Source organism: Durio zibethinus, chromosome 22 (genome assembly GCF_047325235.1).
Source record: "Durio zibethinus cultivar Kanyao isolate XHJ-2024 chromosome 22, ASM4732523v1, whole genome shotgun sequence".
Lineage (NCBI taxonomy): Eukaryota > Viridiplantae > Streptophyta > Magnoliopsida > Malvales > Malvaceae > Durio > Durio zibethinus.
The window spans coordinates 106277-127738 of record NC_143183.1 but is presented as its reverse complement, the minus strand read 5'-3'; the positions used below and the strand labels follow the sequence as shown (position 1 = coordinate 127738).

Here is a 21462-nt window from a genome sequence, read left to right as displayed (position 1 = left end):
CATGGTATGCTACTTGAGCTAAAGATACCTGCGTGTACTGCATAACCTAGTATGTACTAATGGTGTTTAAGGGAACTACTTGCACAAAGGGCCAACTTGTGCCAATAGGGGTTGAAGCATGTGCCAAGATCAAAGGCCAACATGTCCTGATGGTGGTCAAGGCATGTGTATATGTCACAGTCTGCAAACTGGTCTAGGCCTAGGGATTTTCTCTAAGTCAAGAAATAGTTCCAAGTCTGGTGGGATAGGGTCGATAGTTGAGAGGACTAGGCCTTGAGGCCTACTAAAGGCCCAGGTCATGAAGAATTAACCCAGAACAAGGGTATAGGCTGTGATCAAGACTTTAAAGGCTCAGGCACAGTATTCATGTTTAACAAAATTAAGCCAAGCCCAGGTACAGGCACTGGTGAGTGCTTATATGAGTTTACAATCAATAAAAATAGCATTGGCATGGCAAAACTATGAAGATGTGCCTAAACCACCTATTGCACGGCCATGGTGTGTATGGTGCATAGCCTAGGCCTAGGATACCCATGTGTGGTGCATAGCCCAGCATGTGCTGATGGTGTTTGAGGGGACTACCTACACAAAGGGTCAGCATGTCTCAATGGTGATCAAGCATATGCTAAGACCAAAGGCTAACATGTCTTGATGGTAGCCGAGGTATGTGCATGTGTCAATCCATAAGCTTGTCCAAGCCCAAGGGTTCATTTCAAGCTGAAGAGTAGTTTCGGTTCTAGTAGGATAAGGTCCAATAGCCAGGGAGAGAAGGCGTTGAGACCTAGGTCATGAGGAGCTAGCCCAGAATAGTGGTATGGGCAGTGATCAAGACTCTAGAGGCTCAGGCACAGTGTTCATGTTTGGTCAAATTAAAGCACTCACGATGCAGGCATCAGTAAGTGCTTATATGAATTTACAAGCCATAAAAATGTTATTAGCATGGTAGAAATATGAAGATGTGCATGAACCCGCCTATTGCTCAGTTATGGTATGCATGGTGTATGGCTCAAGCCTAGGATACCTGCATGTGGTGCATAGCCCTGTATGTGCTGATGGCGATCAAAGCATGTGCCAAGACCAAGGGTGAACATGTCCTAATAGTGGTCAAGGCATGCACATGTGTCATAGTCTATAAGCTGGTCTAGCCCAAAGGTTCTCTCCAAGTTGAGCAGTTTTAGTTTTCGTGGGACAAAGTCCGATAGCCAGAGGACCAAGTCTTAAGGCCTACAAAAGGTGCAGGTTACGGAGAACTAGCCTAAAATAGTGGTATGGGCAGCGATTAAGACTCTAAAGGCTCATACATGGCATTCTTATTTGGTTGAATTGAACGAAGCCTAGGTATGGGCATTGGTGAGTGCTGATATGAATTTACTAGCCATAAAAATGGCATTGGCATGGTAGAAATATAAAGATGTGCTTAAACCCACCTACCGCCTAGTCATGGTGCACATAGTGCATGGTCTAGGCCCAAGACACCAGTACGTGGTGCACATGGTTAAAGCATGTATCGAGACCAAGGGCTAACATGTCCTAATAGTGGTCGAGGCATGTGTATGTGTCACAGTTCGCAAGCTAGTCTAGGCCCAAGGGTTTTCTTCAAGTCAAGGAAAAGTTTCAGTTCTAGCGCATAGGGTCCAACATCCAAAGAGACCAGGCTATGAGGCCTACTGAAGGCCCAAGTCATAGGGAGCTAACCTAGAACAATGGCATAGGTAGTGATCAAGACTTCAGAGGCTTAGGCATGGTGTTCATGTTTAGCAAAATTGAGCCAAGCCCAGGTGCGAATATTGGTGAGAGCTTATCTAAATTTATAAGCAATAACAATGACATTGGCATGACAAAAATATGAAAATGCTCATAAACTCACCTACTACCTGATCGTGGTGCACTTGCTGCATGGCCCGAGCCTAAGATACCTACATGTGGTGTATGATACAGCATGTGCTATTGGTGCTCAAAAAAATTTTCCACACAAAAAACTAGCATGTGCCAATGGCAGTCAAGGCATATACTGAAACCAAGGGCCAACTTGTCCGATAGTGGTTGAGTCATGTGCATGTGTCATGGTTTACAAGGTAGTCTAGGCCCAAGGGTTCCTTTTTAGTAGAGGAGCAGTCCCTATTCTTATGGGACAGGGTTTAATAGCCATGAGGACCAAGCCTTGAGGCTTAATGAGGCCCAAGTCACAAGGAACTAGCATAGAACAATGGTATGGGTAGTGTTCAAGACTCTAGAGGCTTAGGCACAGTGTTCATGTTTTGCAAAATTGAGTCAAGCCTAAGTATGGTTGCTAATGAGTACTTATATGAATTTACAAGCCATAAAAATGACATTGACATGGTAGAAATATGAAGATGTGCTTGAACCCACCTACTGCTTGATCGTGATATGAAAGGTGCATGGCTTGGGTCTAGGATTCTCATGTGTGGTGCACAGCCCAACATGTGCTGAGACCAATGGCCAACATGTCCTAATGGTGGTCAAGGCATGTGCATGTGTCACGGTCTGTAAGCTGGTCCAGGCCAAGGGATTTTTTCTAACTCATGGAGTAGTTCTAGTTCTAACGAGTTAGGTTTCCACAATTAGGGGGACCAAGCCTTAAGGCCTATAGGAGGCACAAGTCATAGGGAACCAACCTAGAATAGTGGTATGGGTAGTGATCAAGACTTTGGCAGCTCAGGCATGGTGTTCATGTTTGACAAAATTAAGCTTCGCCTTGGTGTGGGCCTTGGTGAGTGCCTATATGAATTTACAAGCCATAAAAATGCCATTAGGACAGTAGAAATTTAAAGATGTGCTTGACCCTACCTATTGCTTGGTAGTGGTATGCATGATGCATGGCCCGACATAGGATACCCTTGCATAGTGCACGGCCTAGCATGTTATAATGGTGTTTGGGGAAACTACCTGCACAAAGAGCCAACATTTGTCGATGATGGTTAAAGCATGCACTAAGACCAAGGGCCAACTTGTCTCGATGGTGGTTGAGTTATGTGCATATGTCATGATCTACAAGCTGGCCTTAGCCCAAGGGTTCTCTCCAAGTCAAGGAGCAGTTGGAGTTCTAACGAGACAAGGTACAACAATCAGGGGGACCAAGCCTTAAAGCTTATAAAAGGCCTAGGTCACAAGGAAGTAGCATAGAACAATGGTATGACCAGTGATCAAGACTCCAAAGGCTCATACATAGTGTTTAAATTTGGCAAAATTAAGCCATGCCTAGGTGAGGCGTTGATGAGAGATGCATAGGCACATAGTTAGAACCAAGTGCGGGCATTGATGATCAAGGTGTGAGTGTATGGTTAGGCTTAGGTGGGGGTGCATGGTCATACCTAGGTATAGGCCCACTTGAACACAGTCCTAGAAGGATCATATTTGGGGGCTTCTAGAAGGCCTAACAACAACACAATCTTTGACAAGCTAGAATTATGATAAGTACTTGAGTTTTGTAGGCTAACTTAGGCAGATGGGGTCAATCTGCATGGAGTTTGGCTTGAGATTGGAGCCTATAACCCATACACCGAGCATCATTTAGTGTCAATGGTAATCGAAGGGCAGACAAGTGCCTTGGGTGGGAGGTTCATGGTACACATGTTGCACCAAGTGTCAGCATCTATCGAAAGGTGTTTAGGCAACAACCCACAATAAGGGCCCACTTATGTCAATGATGGTCAATGCAAGTGCCAGCATCTGGCTTTGGTGTCTAATGTAACATCTTACACCAAGGGGCCAGCATCTATAAATGGTGTTGGATGCGATTGCCTGCACCAACCAAGGGCCAAATGCTATTGATGGTGCTCGACGTAACAACCTAGATTAGGGCTAGCATGTGCCGATAGAGTTTAAGGTAAGTGCCTGCACCAAAAGTAAGCCCATCACTGTAACAAATACCAAAAGCATTCAATTGTTGTTTACTTGTATGCTTAAGAAAGAGACATCATCACCTGACTAAATCAATTGTAATGGAGAACACCATTCATCCCCAACCCTAGTGAGGTGTGGTGAAAAAAAAAATAAATTGAGAGGACTTCAGTGGCTATGGTAGGGGGAGGGGTGAATCAAAGCAACAAAAAGGTTGAATCTCAGTGGATCATGGCAACAAGGCCATTCTGCCACTTACAATACCCTATCGTGTATTTAAGTCATCTGCAAAGGATTTTTCCCACCACTAGATGGGAATTGAGCTCCAAGGAGGCCTGTATAGCTTGTTTGCTAAGGGTGTTACACCTATGACATGTGCCCTTCAAGGTATAGGCCCTTACTACTAGTTGACAGTTGGGTGATAGATGCTTGTGTCCCTTCTAACCTAGATTCTAATGTAGAGGCATTTAGTCATAATCAAGTGCATGGTAGCTTTATGCCACTAGCTTTTCAACCAAATGGGATAACCAAATGCACGAATCAACGATTCCTTTCGTATTAGGTTGAATTATTATTGTGATGCTGCCATTTTAGTAAAACTAACCTATCTCATAACGGTGTAAACCTAGCTCACATTCTTTATTGGGGGGTGAACAATCCTACACTTGGTGAATTTTGCTTCACAATGATAGGAAGAGCCAACATTGAAGGATTAAAAAGCAACATCACTATGAACACTTGTCTGCCATAAGCCAGTTATCCTTCTGTTAACTTTTCTGACACCTCTAGCTTCAAATTTTAAAGATCTACAGGATTAATAGGCCATGCTTTCATAGTTTATTCGTACTAGAAAACAAAATCAAATGAGCTTTTATCCTTTTGTTCTATATGAGATTTCTATTCTCGTTAAGCTCATATTAGGACACATGCATTATCTTTTAACAGATGTGCTACCTCAGCCAAACTCCCCACCTGACAATGTCTTTTACCCTAATCGACTGATCAAGGTTGGCCTTAGGCCAAATAGAAAGGGTTCTACCTTGCCTCCAATTCATGAAATAAGTAAAATAATGTTAAAAGTTGTGGTATTTCAATTTTGACTTAGGGCTTCCATTTATCCTACACCTCTCAATTCATTTCACAGGTTGGACTAGAGTCAAGCTGAATAGGGTCTTCTTTCCCTACTGATTCTGTCAAGCCTATTCCTTTGATTGTGGTTTCATTGGATAGTAGATAGGGACAATGGGAATTGTGTTAATCCATTCATGTGCTCACTAATTAGATGATGAGGCATTTGGCTACCATAAGAGAGTCATAGTTAGTCTTGTCGTTTACACTCACTTGGTTGAGTTCTTCACTTTGACATTTAAAGCACTGGGCATAAATCACATTGCATGAGCATTCGTAGGGACCATTGTAATGCTTTATTTTAATTAAATAGTTAGATTCCCTTTATCTGTATTAATTTTGAGTCGACTATTCATTACTCGGGGAAAGCCCTCAAGGAAGCCTTTCCAAGTCCATCTTTGATTGGCACGCAATAACCCACTGTTGCCACGAGACCAGTTCGAGTAGTGCATCGACAGTCGATGAGTTTAGGACTAGGACCCCATGCCTAGCCCTTAAAGCCAATCCTTTTCTTGAGGTTATGGATCCATTTTGTCGACTTTCCTTACCTACATTGTTCCATTGACTAGAGACTGTTCTCCTTGGAGAGTGATGCAATTATGAATATGACCAGGCATAGAGAGCACTCAGTCCTCCAAATTTTCAAGGGTCATTGAGGGCACACCAAACACCATGTGACGTGTGATGCTCTTTCGATTGCTGGACCCTACCTTTGGCTGAGCCATTTCTAGGGTGGGCAGACCATAAATAGAAAAGATAACTTTTCCCAAGGCCCCCTTCAACACCTCTAGACTACCTAATATTGCCGTTAGCCTATGCATCCTTGTTCAGGAATTGTAACTCGATTCCCTTTTAAAGCTCACATTGGACACACTATTGGATGGGCTTCCCCCATCTCTTAGGATCGACTAACCCATGTGCAAGTGCAATTCACATGAAACCTTTTCCTTTTTTAGCATTCAATATTCTTATTTGAATATTTGCTACTACCACCAAGATTAGCACCGAGGCTACTTTATGAGGCTTATGCCCTAAGTTTTGTAGTGACCACCATGCCCTTCTACTCATTAAGGCCTGGCCTTTGCCCTTGCCCTAATAGTTATGTATAGGTCACATGTTTAAATGCCATCCATTTTTTAGGCTAGTTGATTTAATAGGTAAGTTGTTACACACTCAGCGGATTTTAACTTTCATGACCCTTATCTTACTATCTTAATCGACCAACACCCTTTATGGGTTCTAGGTTAGCACATAGTTGGGCACCATAACTCAGCTTTCAGTTCATCCCTTATTGTCAGTTTTGCTTACCAAAAATGGCCCATTTAGAGCTTTCAATTCTATGGCACGGCTCAATGAAGTAGTTGCACCATCCTACCTATTTAAAGTTTGAGAGTAGGTTGAGGGCATTGCACCCTTGATACCTCTAATCATTGGCTTTACCTAATAAAACTTGCTAAGTGCTCTGCTATCTTGAGGGAAACTTAAGAGGGAACTAGCTACTAGATGGTTTGATTCGTCTTTCACCCGTAAACCCAAGTCAGATGAATGATTTGCATGTTAATATCACTGTAGACCTCCATCAGAGTTTCCTCCAGCTTTACCCTACTCAAGCATAGTTCACCATCTTTTCGGTCCCAACCGACATGCTTACACTTGAACCCTTTCCAAAAGATCAAGGTCAGTCAATGGTACACCCATGAGGGATCTCACCAATTAGCTTCCTTGCACCTTATGGGTTTTCTAGCTTATTGACTTGCACATATGTCAGACTCTTTGGTTCATGTTTCAAGATAGGCCGGATGGGGAGCCTATAGGCCAATGTCAGGAGCATGCGAGTGCCAAGGCACACTAAGATGACTTGTGTTGCATTCCATAATTACAAAAATGACATCTTTATAGGCATATCGAAAGCCCAATCTTAGGCCGTCACCATGACCCGTATCAGTCCATGCTTCGAGCTGATCTACAGACTGGCTCTTGCCATTCCATGTTTGACCAAGGTGCATAGCCAGGCCCTATTTACTTTCCTCATAACAATTTCAAGCACTATTTGAATCTCTTTTCAAAGACCTTTCCATCTTTCCTTTGTAGTACGTTTTTACTATTAGTCACTCACCTGCATTTAGCCTTGGATAGAATTTACTGCTCGATTTGGATTGCATTCCCAAACAACCTGACTCACAGATTGCACCTTATTATGGGATAAGGTCCAGGCACAATAAGGCTCTTACCTTTTTTGGTGCCCTTTTCCAGGGGACTTATGCCTGGTCTGCCATTAAAGATGCTTCTTTAGACTATAATTCGGATGCTAGGGTGCCTAATTCTCAAACTAGGCTTTTCCTAGTTTGCTTCCCATTACTAGGGGAATCCTGGTAAGTTTCTTTTCCACCACTTATTGATATGCTTAAACTTAGTGGGTAATCTCGCCTGACCTGGGATGATGATGCAAGCATTGATCGAGCGATACAAGGGGCCTGATAAGGTCTAGATAGACAATGAGTGAATCTCATAGGAGATGAGGCACATCGAGAGCTTTACCATTGATAATTGGTGCTATCATTGCCAAGGACTCATTTTTGGGCCAACCATGATCGATGAGATCATGGAAAGCCATCTTTTACCCCTTCACAAAAAGCTCAATAGGCAATGGGGTGGAAGGGCAACAACACATGGCACCCAGGTAGATGTGCCTTTGGCCTAATGGAATGGGAAGCAACTTGCATTCAAAGATTCAATGATTCATGGGATTCTACAATTCACACCAAGTATCGCATTTTACTACATTCTTCATTGATGTGAGAGCCAAGATATCTATTGCAAATAGTCATTTTAGTTTTTCATGATAGAAAGAGTCATGGTATCGCCCTTACACACATCGCAAGTGGGATGGCAATGGCACACACGCTCATTTTCATTAGGGTTCCTTAGTGTGATTCTTGTCAGGGGTTTATTATTCAGCCACAGGCAATGATACCAATTTTGTCACCCACTTAGAAGGTAAAATGAATCAATCGCTGTACATGCATGAGGCATGAAGGGGCTTAGGGCACAAAGGCACCCTCATCCCTAGGTGTTTCATTAATGTGTTTATGGGTCATTCATTGAGTAGGTTTCAACAATGATCTTTTTATAGTTTCACCTATAAAAACCTTGTTGCAACTTTTTCTTCCTCTAAATGATAAGGTTTAATGGACTTCTTACAGCATCTTTGGCAATAAACCATCCACATCACCATTATCGGACCATTCAATTGGTAAGAGTGATAGGTGATGTGTACAAAGGGCAAGGACATAGTCAATATAAGCTGAAGACTCACATTTACTAGGAATTCCTCATTGAAGACTAATAATTGCAATGATCTATCCCCATCACGATGAAATTTCAATGATTACTCGAGCCTATTAGCCAAGGCTATAGACTTGTTCAATACATCAGTGTTGTGTATGAGTAGCCTAGAACATTTATAGGTGTCATAGACCTATTATTCCCTCAAACTTCTTTAGCTTAAATGGCCATAGTCCCTCTAAGAAGCTAGCCGTGAAGAATCACCTCCTTGTAGCTAGTTAGTAGGTTAAGATCTTATTCATTAACAGAATTAACTAGACAAATCACTCCACCAACTAAGAATGGCCATGCACTACCACCTATAGAATCAAGAAAAAGCTCTCAATCTGTCAATCCTTACTATGTGTTGACTGGGTAAGTTTTCTCGTGTTGAGTGAAATTAAGCTATAGCCTCCATTCTTGGTGGTACCCTTTTTATCAATTCCTTTAAGTTTTAGCCCTGCGACCATATTACCCCTGAAACCCAAACATTTGATTTCTCATAAGGTACCAACAGAGTCCTAAAAGCAACATCCATTGATCCTTAGTCAACATCATTTATGGTAGAGACTAGAATGGTATCTAATCATGTTCTAGCCCCAACTTTCATTCTTGATTAATAAAAATATCCTTGGTAAATGCTTTTGTAGTTGTTCGTCTCTTATAAATCCAAGAATTTCACCTTTGACTATGAAATACAAATCCCCCTAATTGTCTTTATTAATCATTACTCTGATCTCGAAGGCCAACACAATAGGACCAAAATCCTATGATGTTATCCTATGCTAATGCATACAAGCAAAGGCCTACTTTAAGCACTTTAATTTCTTCAAAGTAGCAGTGTCGGAGGAATGACCCAGCCAATTAAGGCCAAGGGCACATTGCCAGTAGTAGGGACAAGTAAACCGATGCTTATTGTGAGGTAGACCAGAGGACTTAAGCCTAGCTTTAACTATGAGCTTTTTAACTGCAACAACTTAAATTTATGCTATTGGAGCTAGAATTACTATGGCTACTGGCACCAGACTTGCCCTCCAATGGATCCTCGCTAAGGGATTTAAATTGTACTCATTCTAATTGTTAAACTCATAAAGCTCAATATTGTTATTTATTGTCACTAACTCCCTATGTCAAGATTGTGTAATTTATGCTCCTACTGCTTTCCTTGGATGTGGTAACTATTTCTCAGGCTCTCTCTCCAGAATCGAACCCTAACTTTCCATCACCCATCACCACCATAGTAGGCCACTATCCTAGCATCAAAACTTTATAAGGCAAAATTTTGAATGATGCATTGCTAGCACAGCACAAAGGCCATGCAATCCATCAAGTTATCATGAATCATCAAAACAACGAGCAAAGCTTGCGTTGACCTTTTATCTAATAAATTCATCCCTTTTAGAAGTTGGGGTTTTTGCACGTATTAGCTTTAGTATTACTATGGTTATCCGAGTAGTAGATACCATCAAATAAACTATAACTAAGTTAATAAGCCATTCACAGTTTCACAATCTGAATTAGTTTATAACACCACATAGGCCTCAACACACCAACTAAGCAGTGAAGAGAGCCAACATGGAGCATAAATGTCTTGCATGTCAAGCACATAAAATGCATAGCATTAGATGAACAAGGTCGAGAGCCCATGCCCACAAAATGTTCCACATCTAAGAGCACTATTGAACACCAGTGTAGCAATGTAGCCATAGAGGTTTGGGTGGCATAATTGGGTCATGAGGCATGATTGAGTTTTGACTCTAGCCCTTAAAGACATAAGATTGATGAGGGATGGCAAGACATCTGGTTTCCATTGATTTTGATATACGGCATAGGATCCTAATTGCACCCCCAAGGTATGATGACCATATAGGGGTAAATTGAAATGGATGATGGGTCAATACTTTGATGCATCAAGCTTGGACCTACCAACATGCACAACCATTACACCATTCCTATGCCTATTACTACAAGTGGTAGCATCCACACACACTGGTCTATAACCCACCCAATTGATTATTCGATGAGCAAGTAGATGAAACAATGTACGAGGCCATGCCATAACTGCTTGGCATGGGAAAAACAAAAGCAATGTCCATGAGACTGCCCCTGCCATCCAATAGGCAACAATGTCATAATTGGCTCATGAGGCATGATTGAGGTCTAACTTGTAGCCCTTAAGGACATAAGATTGATGAGGGATGCCAAGACATCCGATTTCCATTGATTTTGGTATATGGCATAGGATCCTAATTGCACCCCTAAAGTATGATGACCACATAGGGGTAGATTGAAATGGATGATCGATCAATAGTTTGATGCATCAAACTTAGAGCCTGCCAATATGCATAACCATAGCACCACTCCTATGCCTATTACAACAAGTGGTAGCATCTACGCACACCAGTCTATAACCCACCCAATGAATTATTCAAGAAGTGAGCAGATAAAACAACGTACGAGGCCATGCCACAACTACTTGGCATAGGAGAAACACAAGCAATGTCCATGAAACTACCCTTGCCATCCAATAGGCAACAATGGCATACACCACCAACGCTCAGTTTGGCTAGGACTGTACACACAAACTCTGTTGTCACCATTCGAAAAAGACATTGGCCGATTTAGGAACTTGTTCCTAGGGCCTTAGGCAGCATCAACTGTACGCACGGGCTCGATTAGGCCTAAGCATTTTTATGGTTGATGAGAAAAGACCATGACATTGCCAAATACCTGATAGACTAGGCTAAACCAAGCCTGCAATCATAGCTTCTGCTTGCCCCAACCCAATGAGCCATTACCTGATTCAAAGAATTAGTTTAGAGTTTGGGGTAGCATCAACTATAGGCATTGGCTTGAGCTGGGCATAGCTAAGTCCTTTTTACGTATGCATGCCAACCGATTAAGGCGATGGGTGCCTACGAGTCACCAAAGCAACCAGTCATCGGACAACATGGCCAAAAGGCATGCATGGCCTAGATTTTGCTCTAAGGATGTTATCACGAATGTACATAATGACATGCCCATCATGAACATGTAAAAAGCATGAGAGATTTTATAGATGTACTAGTAATAAACATTAAGGGGTCTAAAATGGGGGCACTTTTTTCAAACAGGCATATCCTACACCAAGGGTTTGTATGTATTGATAGTGGTCAAGGCATGTGCCCTCACCAAGGCCTAGCATGTGCTGATGGTGTTTTAGGAAAGTACCAGTAGCAAGGGTTAACATGTGTCGATGGTGTTTGAGGTAACTGTCTATACTAAGGGCCATCTTCTGTCAATGCCAATTAAGGCATTTGCTCATACTAGGTCCAAATTATGCCAATGCTAATCGAGGCATATGCTTGTACTAAGGGTTGGCATGTGCTCACACCAAGGGCTAGCATGTGCCAATGATGGTTGAGGCAAGTGCCCATACCAAAGGCCAGCCTTGTGTCAAAGGAGGTTGATGTAAGTGCTCATACCGAAGGCCAGCTTATGCCAATGATAGTCGAGGCATATGCCGCACCATGTGTCAACATGTGCCATTGATGGTAAGGCCTTGGCTAAAGTTTGATTCTAGGCCACGATACACATGCTAGCCTCGAGCATGTGTTTTTGCCTAAGGCACAATCTTCGAAGCATTATCGAAGAACTTGATCGATGGCATTAAGGGTTCTGAGATTAGAGGTGGAGGACCAGGGGTGTGTGCACATGATGTGTGATGGGTACTGGTCCTTGGCCCTTATATTGGTCCCCTATCCCCCAAGGAACCTTAATAACTGATACCTCCTTTAAGAGTATAAATGCTTTTATAGGTTCATAGGCAGTAGCCATTCAAGTGTTTGAAATAGGGATGCTTTTTCCAAATGGCCACAAAATCTTCTACATTTAAATTTTTTAGCTAAATTTTTTGTGAATGCCAATAAAAATACAAGCATCACGTGCCAAATTTAGGGCCAAAACTCTTAAAAAAATTTCAAAGAATCTTGAACCATGAAAAATTCCAAACATCATGAAAAATAGAAAACAAGTCATCTTACCATGAAACTTAACGTGAAAGCTTAAGAGACCATTATATGAATTTACAAGCCATAAAAATGGCATTGGCAAGGCAGAAATACTAAGATGTGCCTGAACCCACCTACTGCTCAATTATGGTATGCATGGTGTGTGGCCTAGGCCTAGGATACTTACATGTAGTGCATGGCCCAACATGTGCTAATGGTATTTGAGGAAACTACCTGCACAAGGGCCAACTTATGCCAATGTTGATTGAAGCATGTGCCAAGAAAAATGGCTAACAAGTCTCGATAGTGGTCGAGGTATATGTATGCACTGAGGGTTATTTTATGTTATTGGTGGTCGGGGCATGTGCATGTGTCATGATCCATAAGCTAGTCTAGGCCCAAGGGTTCTCTTTGAGTCAAGTAGCAATTCCAGTTCTGGTGGTACTAGGTCTAACAACTAGAGGGACTAAGCCTTGAGGCCTGCTGGAGGCCCAAGTCATGGGGAACTAGCATAGAACAGTGGTATGGGTAGTGATCAAGACTCTAAAGGCTTAAGGATAGTGTTCACGTTTGGCAAAATTGAGCCAAGCCTAGGTGTAGATGCTGGTCTCTTTAACCCATGCTGTCGACATTTTTGGTGCTTCTTCTGAGTTACCTACGACACCCTCTCTTGTGAGGAATTTGGTTGTATTATGAAACTCATACTATGGCACTCTGTTGCCATTGGTTTCCCTTTATCATCTTTTCGAGAGGTCTTAATCCCTTAGCAGTCTCGACTAGCACCTAGTTACTCCTCGTTGGGCCCTTCTAGGGTTGTTTACCATTGCCACTTTGCGTTTGGACAACCTTTCTTCCCATTTGATGGTTGAAAGCTTTGGGCATTCCCTAACCCAATGTGAATTGGCACAAAAATAGCAACTCATAGGCCCCATGCCTTTGCTGATAGTTTGTTGATCTTGCTAAATCTAGGCCTCCCCATAGCATTTTCTTCTCTTAAAGAATTACCATCGATGTCTCCCCTACTCTTTCCTTTTTCCTTTGGCCTTAGAAACTTGGTACATTCAACCTAAGTGAAGGATTCTATAGCAACTCTAGCCCGACTCAACTCTTGAATGCCTTTTCATTGTAGCTTGACCTTGACCCATCGCATTAGTCTATTAATGAAATGCTACCTCCACTCTCGGTCATAAGCTTGTATCAGTAACCACAGTAGCTCGTAATGTAGCATGGTCAACCTTGAGCCTAGCTAGCTCTTCTCACAAGATTGTCACCATGGACTCCAACGCTTCATTACATTGCACGAGCTTCTCTAGTGCCTTATTCAAAGGTCCCTCAACATCTCTAAACCAATCTATTATTTGTAAAATAGCTTCTCACACTGCACTAATTGAGTGCTTGTTGGCACATATCTTTCTAAAGCTTTTCGCTACTTATTTGTAGGTTGGCGCTACTCAAGCACCTTTTTTTTGCCTCTTTTCTAGTTTTCCCTAAACATGTTATAGCCTAAAACATGCTTGCATAACTTACCACAATGCTTGTAGACCACACTAGGATGCCCGTATGCAAGTTTCCCAACTTGCACCAATGCCAACTCTGGCTCTTCACACCAATTTTAGCTTTTACGACAACTCCATCTCCTCATGTCATGAGTAGAGATCTATTGCACACTCTGAACCAAGGCTCTAGTCACCACCTTTGGTTTGATCTAGGCTTTGACACCCCCTAGTATTTGGTTCTACTGTCTACTCCTAGCTCCCCCAAACTAGACTTTGATACAACTTTTCATAGGTTGAGACTCAAGCTCCAGGATCGCATACCTGCATAACTGTGAAATGAACTTTTCTACATCCTAGATTAGTCTAACACAAAAAATAATACATGATCACTTTAGACTACGGGGTTCGTTACCCAGTACATTACAAAACAAAAGGGCACAACAAGTGTTTGAAGAAAGGCTAAAAGAACAACAGAAAGTTTAAGGCAAGAGTAAAGATGTTATTACTTAATGGTTCTAGTGTGTGCGTAATGAGGATGGGGGACTCTCTCTTTATAGCTAAATCCCTGTTATAATCAAAGCCTAAAATACATTGTTAAACTCTAAAGATTACAATATTTGATTTTAGGGGATTTGGTGCTTTTGCACGATTTTTGACTTGCTAAAATCATGCTAAGCACCAAGCCTTCTAGAAGCCCTTAAATATAATCCTTCTAGGACTGTGTTCATGTATGCCTAGACTTAGGCCTGACTATGTACCCACACTTCGATCATTAGTGCTCTTGCTTGGGTCTAATTGGGTGCCCACCCATTGTTCACTAGTGCCTGTCTTTAGGCCTGGCTCAATCCTGCCTAACCTTACCCCCTTTTCTAAACCTCTAGAGTCTCAATCAGTTCTCACCCCATTGTTCTAGGTTAGTTCCATGTGACTTGAACCTTTAACGTTCCTTATGGCCTGGTCCTTTAAGCTATCATACTCTATCCCATTAGAACTTATACTACTACTCAACTTGGAAATAACCTCTACGCCTAAACCAGCTTTCAGACCATGACACATGCATTGAGGGTCATTAGATAATAATGGTGGTCAAGGCATGCACATGTGTCATGATTTACAAGCTGGCCTAAGCCCAAGGGTTCTTTTTAAGTCAATGAGCAATTCCAGTTTTAACGGGATAGGGTCTGACAACTAAGGGGCCAAGCCTTGAGGTGTACTAAAGGCCTAGGTCATGAGGAACTAGCCTAGATGGTGGTATGAGTAGTGATCAAGACTCGAGAGGCTCAGGCATGGTTTTCGACTTTGGCAAAATTAAGCTAGGACCAAGTGCGAGTGTTGGTGAGCACTTATATGAATTTACAAGCCATAAAAGTGGCATTGGCTTAGCAAAAATGTACAAATTGCTTGAACCCACCTACCATTCAATTATGGTTCTCATGGTTCATGGCCCAAGCCCAAGATAGCATGACACAACATATGCTGATGGTGTTCAAAGGAACTGCCCACACAAAGAGCTAGTATGTGCTGATGATGGTCGAAGCATGTGTTAAGACCAAGGCCCAACGCGTCTCAATAGTGGTCAAGGCATGTGCATGTGTAATGGTCTGCAAGCTGGTCTAAGCCTAGGGGTTCTCTTTGAGTTGAGGGATAATTCTAGTTCTAGCAAGATAGGGTCCAATAGCCACGAGAACTTGTTCTTAAAGCCTACTAGAGGCCCAGGTCATGGGGAACTAGCCTAGAATAGTGGTATGGGTAATGATCAAGACTCTAGAGGCTAGGACATGGTGTTCATGTTTGGCAAAATTGAGACAATCCTAGGTACAGGCATTGGAGAGTGCTTATATGATATTACAAGCGATAAAAATGGCATTGGCTTTACAGAATAAGATGTTCCTAAATCCACCTACTGCTCGATCATGGTGCGCATGGTGCATGGCCTAGGCCTAAGATACGTACGCATGGTGCATGGCCTAGCATGTGTCGATAGTGGTTGAAGCATATGCCAAGACCAAGGACTAACATGTCCCAATGGGGGTCAAAGCATGTACATGTGTCTGGTCCACAAGCTAGTCAGGCATAGGGGTTTTTTTCAAGATGAGGTGCAGTTATAGTTCTAGTAGGATAGGTCCGACAGCTAGGAGGACCGAGCCTTAAGGCTTATTGAAGGCCCAAGTCATAGGGAACAAGCCCAAAATACTGGTATTAGTAGTGATCAAGACTCTAAGGCTTAAGCACAATGTTTATGTTTGGTAGAATTGAGCCAGGCCTATGTGCAGGCACTAGTGAGCACTTATATAAATTTGCATGCCATTAAAATGGCATTGGCATGGAAGAAATATAAAAATGCGCTTGAGCCCACCTATTACCTGGTCATGGTGCGCATGATGCATGGTTGATGCCAGGATACCTGCACATGATGCACGGCCCAACATGTGCCAATGGTATTTGAGGGAACTACCCATACAAAGGGCCAACATGTGTTGATAGTGGTTAAAGCATGTGTTGAGTCCAAAGGCCAATAGGTCTTGATGGTGGTCGAGGCACGTGCATGTGTCACAATCCATAAGCTGGTACTAGCCTAGGGGTTCTCTCTAAGTCAAAGAACAATTCTAGCTCTAGTGAGACAAGGTTTGACAGCCAGGGGGACCAGGCCTTCAAGCCTACTAGAGGCCTAGATCATGGGAAACTAGCCCAGAATAGTGGTATGGGTAGTGATCAAGACTTTAAAAGCTCAGGCATGGTGTCTAAGTTTAGTAGGATTGAGCTAGGCTTAGGTATGGACATTGGTGAGTGATGCACTAACACACAGTTAGACCCAGGTGCAAGCATTGATGATCGAGGTGTGAGCACATGGCTAAACCTAGGTGTGAGCATACTTGAATACAGTCATAGGAGGAGTAGTATTTATGGGCTTCTAGAAGGTCTAATACTATAGCACAATCTTTGATGAGCTAGAATTATGCTAAGAACTTGAATTTTGTACTCTGACTTAGGCAAATGGAGTTAATTCCCTGTCCAAGGCCACACAAAGTTTGGCTTAAGACCAAAGCTCATGACACATGCATCGAGCATCATTTAGTGCCAATAGCGATCGAGAGGCAAACAAGTGCCTTGGATGGAGGGGTTATGGTACACATGCCACACCAAGTGCCAATATCTACCAAAGAGGTGTTCAAGGTAACAACCTACACCAAGGGCCCACTTGCATAGATGGTGGTGGAGGTAAGTACCTATGCCAAGTGTTAGCATCTGGTAATGGTGTCTTAGGCAACATCCCATACCAAAGGGCCAACATCTACTGATAGTGCCTAAGCCAACAATTTTCTTGCATCTATCGATGGTGTCGGATCTGATAGACCACACCAACCAAGGGTTGGATGCTGTCGATGGTGTTCAAGGTAAGAACTAGCACCAAAGGACAGTGTGTGCTGATGGAGTTTGAGGCAAGTGCCCTCACCAAGGGCAAGCCCATCCCTATAACAAATACCAAGGGCATTTGGTCCTCATTTACTTAGAAGCTTGAAGAAAGGATTTCATCACCTGACTGAATCAGTTGTAATGGAGAACATTATTCATCTCTAACCCCAGAGGGATGCAGTGTAAAAAAATGAAGTGAGAGGACTTTGGTGGGTGTGTGGAGGGAAGGATGAATCGAAGCAACAAAGGATTGAATCTCAGTGGATCATGGCAGCAAAGCTACTCTACCACTTACAATACCCCATTGCATATTTAAGTCATCTTCAAAGGATTCTACTCGTCACTCAATAGGAATTAAGCTCCAATGAGGCCTGCGTAGCTTGTCTGTAGCAGGGGCTGCACCTATGACACATGCCCTTGGGGGCCATGCATCCATGCTGTAGGTTTGCAATTGGATGATGGGCACATGCATCACTTCTAGCCTAGATTTTGACTTAGAGGCATTCAATCATAATCTAACGCATGATAGCTTCTTGCCCCTAGCTTTTCAACCAAGCACGATGACCAATTATGTGAATCAATAGTTCTTCTCATTCTAGGTTGAATTACTATGGTAACATTGCTATCAGTAGGGTAAAACTAACCTGTCTCACAATGATCTAAACCTAGCTCACATTTCATATTGATGGGTGAACAATCCACCACTTAGAGAATTCTGCTTCATAATGATGGAGAAGCTGACATCAAAGGATCAACAAGCAATGTCTCTAATGAATACTTCATTGCCACAAGCTAATTGTCCTTATGGTAACTTTTCTAATGCCTCTAGCTTTAAATTTTGAAGGTCTAAAAGATCGATAGGCCACGCTTTCAAGGTTTATGTTTGTACTAAAAATCAGAATAAAATGGCCTTTTCTCTTTTATTCAACATGAGATTTTTGTTCTCATTGAGATTATCATAGGACACCTATGTTATCTTTTAAAAGATGTGCTCCCTCAGCAAACTCCTCACCTGACAATGTCTTCTGCCTAGATTGACCGACCAAGGCTGGCCTTATGTCCAAAAGAAAGGGTTGTGCCCCACCTTCAATTCATGAAATAAATAAAATAACATTAAAAGAAATGGTATTTCAATTTCGTCAGAGGGCTCCCACTTATCCTACACCTCTTAAGTCATTTCACAAAGTTAGACTAGAGTCAAGCTCAATTAGGCTTCTTTTCTGCTGGTTCTACTAAGCCTGTTCCCTTGGTTGTGGTTTTGCTGGATAGTCAATAGGGACAATGGGAATCTTGTTAATCCACTTATATGTGCCACTAATTAGATGTAGAGGCATTTGGCTACCTTAAAAGAGTCATATTACTCCCATCATTTACCCATGATTGGTTGAATTTCTTCACTTTGACATTTAGAGCACTGGGCAAAAATCACATTAAGTGAGCATCCCTAGGGACCATTGTAATGCTTTATATTAATTAAATAGTTGGATCCCCTAGTCTGTACCAATTTTGAGTTGACTATTCATCACATGGGAAAGGCCCTCGAGGTAGCCATTCCTAGTCCATCCCCTATCCTACACACTTTAAATTGCTTTCATCGTGGGGGCAGCTCAAGTAGTGCATTGATAGCCAAAAGGTTCAAGACTAAGACCCCTATAACCAACCTTCAGAGCCAATCCTTTTCCCAAGGTTAGAGATCCACTTTGCTGACTTTCCTTACCTATATTATTCCATCGACTAGAGCTTGTTCAATTTGGAAACCCATGCAATTATGAGTACAACTGGGCATGAATAGCATTCACTCCTCCATATTTTCAAGGGCTGTTATGGTAAACAGGACATAATATGACATGCGTTGCTTTTTTGGCCAATGGAACCTACCTTCGATTGAGTTGTTTCTAGTGTAGGCAAGTTATTAAATAGAAAAGATAACTCTTCCTAAGGCCTTCATCGATGTCTTTGGAATCCCTAATGTTGCTGTTAGCCATTGTGTCCCAGTTTAGGAATTTTATCTCAATTTCCTTTCAAAGCTCATGTTGGACCCATCTTTAAGGATCGATTAACCTATGTGCAAGTGCTGTTCACATGGAACCTTTCCCTTTTTTGGCCTTCAAAGTTCTCATTTGAATATTTGCTACTACCACCAAGATCTACACTGACAGTCTCTTTGCACAAGCTTACACACTGAGTTTTGCAGCAACCATCATACCCTTTTACTTATCGAGGCTTGGCCCTTACCTCGATGATCTAGTATAGGTCACGTGCTTAAACACTATTTATTTTTTAGGCTAGTTGATTTGATAGGTGGGTTGTTACACACTCCTTAGAGGATTTTGACTTCCATAATCACCGTCTTACTGTCTTAATCAACAAACACCTTTGAGGGTTCTAGATTAGCGCACAATTAGGCAATATAACCCAACTTTTAGTTCATCCTATGTTGCCAGTTCTACTTATAAAAAATGGCCCACTTGGAGGTTTTGATTCCATGGAGCATCTCAATGAAGTAGCTGTATCATCATACTTATTTAAAGTTTGAGAATAGGTTGAGGGCATTGTGCCCCAATGCCTTTAACCATGGCTTTACCCAATAGAACTTGCTAAGGGCTCCATTTATCCTAAAAGAAACTTTAGATGGAACTAGCTACTAGATGGTTCAATTAGTCTTTCACCCCTATACCCAAGTTAGATGAATGATTTACACATTAGTATCATTGTGGGCTTCCACTATAGTTTCCCCTAGCTTAGCCCTACTCAGGCATAGTTCACCTCAACAGGTAAGCTCACACTCGAACCTTTCTCAAAAGATCAAGGTTAATCGGTGGTGCACCTATGAGGGATCCTGCTAACCAGCTTCCTTGCACCTTTTAGGTTATCTAGCATGTTAACTTGCACACATGTCACACTCCTTGGTCTACATTTCAAGACAAGCTAGATAGGGAGCTCACAGGCTAATGCTAGGAGCACATGAGTGCCAAGGCATGTTGAGACGATGTGTGTTGCATTCCACGATCATAGCAACAATGTCTCTATAGGCATATCGAAAGGCCAGGGTTGGGCAGCCACTGCGACACATGTTAGTCAATGCCTAAGCCAATCAATGGACTGGCTCTCACCATTCCACATCTGATTGGGGCGCATCATCATCCCCTATCCATTTCCCTTTCGATAATTTCAAGCACTTTTTGACTCTCTTTTCAAAGTCCTTTTCATCTTTCATTCATGGTACTTCTTCACTATTGGTCTCTCACTCGTATTCAGCCTTGGATAAAATTTACCACCCAATTAGGGCTACAGTCTCAAATAACCTGACTCGTAGATAGAGTCTCATGGTGCGATAGGATCTAAGCACAACAAGACTCTCACCCTTTCTAACACCCCTTTCTATGGGACTTAGGCCTAGTCCACCACTGATGACGTTTCACCAGACTACAATTTGGACTCCAAAGGTTCTTGATTCTCAAGCTGGGCTTTTCCTAGTTCGTTCGTTACAACTAGGAGAATCTTGGTAAGTTTATTTTCCTTTGCTTATTCATATGCTTAAACTCAACAAGTAATCTTACCTGACCTAGGGTCACGATGTAAGCATCGATTGAGTGATGTGGAGGGTCCAATGGGTTCAGTTGAATGAGTGTATGTCATCAGAGATGATTCACACTAGAAGCTTTAGCACTGATGGTCACAGGGCTTTGATTGCCAGGGACTAGTTTTTGGGCCAACCACAATAGACGAGATTACTAGAGGCCATATTTTGCCTCTTACTAGGAGCCCGATGGGCGAGAGGTTAAAAAGGGTGATGATGTATGATAGCCAGGCAGGCATGCCCTTGGCATAATGGCTAAAGGTGCAACTTGCATTCAAAGAATTGATGGTTCATAGGATTCTACAATTCACACCAAGTATCATATTTTGTTACATTCTTCATCGATGTGAGAGTTGAGATATCCATTGTAGAGACTCATTTTGGTCTTTCATGACAAAATGAGTCATGCTGCCACCCACGCATGCACTATAAATGGGATGGTGATAGCACACACACTCCTTTTCATTCCAGTTTCTTGGTGAGATTTGTGTTAGGGGTTTGTTATTTGGCCCTCGATGATGATACCAATCGTTTCACATGGTCGAGAGCCAAAATGAAGCGACCGTCATCCATGTTAAGGCTAGAAGTGGCATGAGGCTCAGGGCATAGAGGCATCCTTGCCCTCTCAGTGTTTCATTAAAACATTTGTGGGTCTTTTGTTAAGCAAGTT

The 21462-nt window shown here is 42.3% G+C and overlaps 4 non-coding genes and 1 pseudogene across 4 annotated transcripts; all 5 read right to left on the bottom strand.

Moving 5' to 3' along the window:
* Positions 1 to 4053: 4053 nt before the first annotated feature.
* LOC149512417 (25S ribosomal RNA) lies at positions 4054 to 7430 on the bottom strand. The gene has a single exon (XR_016332238.1). It is a non-coding gene; the product is annotated as a 25S ribosomal RNA (ribosomal RNA).
* Positions 7431 to 7659: 229 nt separating this feature from the next.
* On the bottom strand, positions 7660 to 7815 carry LOC149512416 (5.8S ribosomal RNA). Its single transcript, XR_016332250.1, has one exon. It is a non-coding gene; the product is annotated as a 5.8S ribosomal RNA (ribosomal RNA).
* A 290-nt stretch (positions 7816 to 8105) lies between these two features.
* On the bottom strand, positions 8106 to 9950 carry LOC149512415 (18S ribosomal RNA; annotated as a pseudogene).
* A 7491-nt stretch (positions 9951 to 17441) lies between these two features.
* On the bottom strand, positions 17442 to 20786 carry LOC149512414 (25S ribosomal RNA). Its single transcript, XR_016332241.1, has one exon. It is a non-coding gene; the product is annotated as a 25S ribosomal RNA (ribosomal RNA).
* A 227-nt stretch (positions 20787 to 21013) lies between these two features.
* On the bottom strand, positions 21014 to 21169 carry LOC149512413 (5.8S ribosomal RNA). Its single transcript, XR_016332247.1, has one exon. It is a non-coding gene; the product is annotated as a 5.8S ribosomal RNA (ribosomal RNA).
* Between the last annotated feature and the right edge of the window lie 293 nt (positions 21170 to 21462).